Source organism: Scaptodrosophila lebanonensis, unplaced genomic scaffold, assembly GCF_003285725.1.
Source record: "Scaptodrosophila lebanonensis strain 11010-0011.00,11010-0021.00 unplaced genomic scaffold, SlebRS2 tig00000024-arrow-pilon, whole genome shotgun sequence".
In the NCBI taxonomy this organism is placed as follows: Eukaryota; Metazoa; Arthropoda; class Insecta; order Diptera; family Drosophilidae; genus Scaptodrosophila; species Scaptodrosophila lebanonensis.
In genome coordinates this window covers 1,429,779-1,434,413 of record NW_022060538.1, presented here as the reverse complement: position 1 = coordinate 1,434,413, position 4,635 = coordinate 1,429,779, and positions in this window count along the sequence as shown.

Sequence of the window (4,635 nt, the reverse complement as noted above, 5' to 3'; positions counted from 1 at the left end):
ATACCGCATGCAAAGTGGCTCTGAGCGTCGATTGGGCTTGTAAATTCGGTTTGTGATTGGTTTCTGGCCTGCGGGTGACTAAAAACCTTCTGAAATTGAGTCATTCTGTTAGTGTATACATATGTGTGCGTGTGTGTTTGTGTGTGTGCGTGAATTGTGATAGGCAAATACAATAAATAAGATTAGAATTAAAATTGAAATGTTAATAGGAGTTAGTTGTAGGCGCAATAGATTTTATTATTTTCATTTTTATCAGATTAATACTAACCCTGTCAGCCACTGTACAAAAAAATGTTGCCCAAGATGGCGCCAACAGGTTGTTGTTGTTGTTACTTTCGCCAACTATGACTAAAACAAAGACCAGCTCAAAACAACAACAAACACACAAGTGAGCTCAATTACGAATTTGCGTGATATTAATAGAATGAGCTGCACCAGAACTACAATAATAATAAGAAGCGCTCATAAATGGGGTATATGAATAAAGCAAACAGATAAAACAGTCTGATGTCTGTGAATATGTTTGTATGTGGCCTGACCAGCCTGGTGCCTGTTAGACATTTATGTAAATGTGCGCCGAGCCAACGAGTCGGGCGACGTGCTTTGCGTCACCATCTTCCTTCCGAACGTAGGCAGAAAAAAAATCTATGGAAAACACAAAAGCAAAGAAAACTCTTGGGACAATACATTCAATTATCATGGTCTAGGGCAAGACGTGGCTGCTGTCACTGCCAGCAGGAGCAGCTTAAATGACCTTTGTGTTCTGGCACTGGTTGTTTTCGAGTGTTTTTATTGTTGTTGCTGTTGTCGTTCTTCTTCCTCTTCTTATTGTTTTTGCTGCTGTTAACACCAATTACGTAAGACAAAGTGTAAGTAGAGCGAGAGATTCACGCCGAATCAAAATCTTGCTTTGGACAATGCTGTCAATTGAAGCGGTAGATGAGAAAATATCACATTGTGGCATTAAGTACAACAAATATTCTCATGGAATGGTAGTTTTCTTGTTGTAAAGTGGAAATATCACGCAACCATAAAATATGATTTAATTGAAAGACTCTCTGTTATAATATCCATTAAAACTTACTTTTCAATTTAAATTTATTTGACTTACGTCCGTGAATTATTATTTTCATGAATGCTACTTCGGTGCTTCATTATATCAAATTAACCGTGGTTGTATACTTAATCAGGCTTACATTTTAGTCCGCCCTCTAAACAATATGGTTTTTCGTAATCAACCCAATCAACGGGTATATTTTTCAAATCTCATCAAACCCATTTTCATTTCTGAGCACTCTCTCAGATTGACCACAAAAAACAATTGAATAAAACATTAGAGCAACTCAGTTAAAACGAAATTTGTACGCCGACAAGTAATAACCGGTTGCCATCACTAACATTGGTTCAAAGTTGTTGGTATAAAAGAAAGCATTTGCAAAAACATCCACTTCATAGTCACAGTTCTACCAAATTCACGCGCTTTTCAAAATAATTTTTCTTTTCGGCCAACTCGAAATATAAGTTTATTCAGACTTCTGAAATTACATTTGCCCCAATTGCGCTTAGTTTATTTTGGCAATTAAGCTGTGGAGAAGGAAAGGGTTGCATAAATTTAAGTTGCCACATTTTGAAGTGTGAATAGCACTTTAGGGGCTCCGATGAAAAGTTTTCGAAGAACACAGCACCGTGTTATGCGACCCTTTATTTATGAAAAATCCGCCTTGCGTCATTGGCGTCAATGGCATGTGCGAAAAATTGTACGCGTTACTAGCAGACAAAGGAAAATGAAAAAGCATTGCATGCTCTTGATAAGAAATCTGGCAAACACTTAAATTGTCGATAAAATGGGCGATATAAAAGCGCGTTAGCAAGCACTACAGAACAAATCGAGCGACAAACTGGCGACGGATAGCCACTGACGCAGAGGTCTGATGAGGTCGATAAGCCTGGTGTTTTGTATTTACAACATATTATTGGTTACAAAGGATATCAGGCCAACTTTTCTAGCTTAACGCTTAGAAATTGTAGCCCGACAGCACTTATTTTTTGTTATTTTGTTGTTTTTCCTTTTCTCGCCATGCACCTAAAGTGTTGGATACTCAAAGTGAAGTCAATTGAAGCACAAATTCGCAATTATTGAGGCACTGTTTTGTTGCTGTTATTGTTGTTAATGCTATTGACCGGTCTGATTGCGCCTTGGGGCCTATTTGTGTGTTTTGACTGCGTCTGCATCGTAAATGTTTTGATCATTAGGCGCCATGGTGCGAAACCAATAAACAAGTCTATAAAAAGTCGCAGCGCATTGCAATCGAATCAAAAACTACAAAACAAATGGCATTATGATATGGCCATAAAAGAGCATAAAACCAAAAACACACCACCGAATTCAGCTGATCGGGAGTGGAAGGGGAATGACGCAGCTGTGATGAATTGGTAGGACCAGGAAAATAATAAAAATATTTCAACGTTAAATTAAAACCAAAAATTTGGCCACAAATGCTGGTCGGTGTTTGTGGCTTTTATGTAAGGTTTTTACCTTGTTTTATTTGTTGCCACACGCTCACGGTTCCACCCACACTCAAGCCCACACATACTCGATACTCAGCAGTTGAGCCGCTCGTTTATGACTTATTATAGGCCACCCACTTCGAGTGTTATATTCGTCCTATTGTTAATAGCCTTGGGCAATGCGCAGCATGTGCGTCACTCTTAGTCTAGTCGCCGCCCCAAACCCAATAGCAACAGCCACAGCAGCAGCAAAAACAATGACAACAGTAAAAATCGTAACAGAAGTCAAGCACGTTAACGCCCTCAACAACTGGAACGCAATTTTATTTCGCATTGCAGCAAATGGCATGGTATCTCAACCTGTTCAACCAAGTGGCCTACACATGGACCCGTAGCTCTCTGATTCATGTTGAACTTAATGCGATGCACATATGTATGTACATGTGTGAATATGTAGGTTTGTCTGTACAGACATGTGTTTCTTTTGTTTATTATTACGCGTTGTTATTGATGACTCTATGTACGTGCCTTGGCAGCGGTGCAACCACTCTGGCATTTCCACAAAAAAAGGTATTCACCAGTTGTTCAAAATGTCCTTTCACCTTTTCAGTTTCAACCAAAGAAATATTTAGCTTTATGCGTCTCACGTGACATGACCGTGTCAGTGGGTTCAGAGGCTACGTTGGCGACATATTTAAACGCTTCAGTTGCTATGCTGGGCATCATAAATCATCACACCATGAGTTGGAGTAAAACAAATAAGGGAAAAAGTAATATATGTATTTGTTGTTCTGGGAATACTTGGCACTTCGCTCTCTCGCTTGCTTGAGGATATTTTGCTGAAATGACTTCAAATTTGCAGATGTGCTTCTGTATGTAAATATGAAATATGTATATAAATGTACATAAAGCCAAGGAATGACTAATCAACATTTAAGTCCTCGATGACTCAAGAGTTAAATGTTCTTAAACTTTACAAAAATGACAATATCTGGATGTGCACTCTCTTCACAATAAGTTTCCTTGACTAGGTCATTAAGTATTATCAGCTTGTAAAGTATAAATTGAAATTTCTATATACAATTTTTGTAAGGCACTTAAATAAGTCTCGCTTTAAAAACTCTGAATGTACGTATTATCTTAACGGCGTTTATTCACCGCTTTACATATTTTTCAATAACAAATAACCTTAATTTCAAACATTTTATTTAGGAAAGAATTTAATGAGTTGGAGTATTGCCCAACAAGTTTAGGAAAATTTACATATTTACAGCAATTTCTTTTCATACGTATTCCATGAATCTTTTGTCAGGAGGTTAAGTGCGGTTTCTGCCATAAATTCACATTTTGCCGCCGATATTATTTTTTGACAACTCCTGCGATATATTATTGATAGGCTATATATATACATATATGTTATTTCAGCCAGTTGTGGCAAAAAAAGCTTTTCTCTTAGCTCAGATTTGAAATAAATTGAAGTGGGGGAAATATTGCTTTGGCCATCAAACATGCACCACATGCACTTTTCGGGAAGTTAACATATAGATAAAAGCATAAAAGCATAAAAAGCTGATTTTTCCCATTATATTATGTAGACCACAGCCGACCTCTTCTAAAACAAAATTGGCTTTTTCTTTTTTCATTTATTTAATACACATTTCATGTACATATTGTCTACACTTAAGCTTGCTGTGTTCCAGCCGCAAACAACAACAAAGGCGCTGGCACCCATCATGGTCTTGTTAAGATTCAAAACATTACTTAGAGAGCAGACAAATTTAATCTACTCCTCTGTTTATTAAAAGTAAGTGATACAATTCTAAGTAGGGGTCAATTTTAAAATGGATATATTTTCTTAATTTTTTGACATATTTTCAGATTGCTCCCAATACTGTAACTCTTTATGCGTACTCTTTACTTAAAAATACAAACACATGGCCGCATACTCAATCTGACATGCAACACGGCAGCAAACACGCATACGACTTCATATACTCGTATATATTATTCGCAAAAGCTCGCCGTACAATGAGATGCAGAAAGAGTGAAATCTGCACTTAGAGAAAAGATAGTAACCCAAATAACTAACCACATTCTTCGCTTTGCAGGAAAGTAAAGGCCTAAACG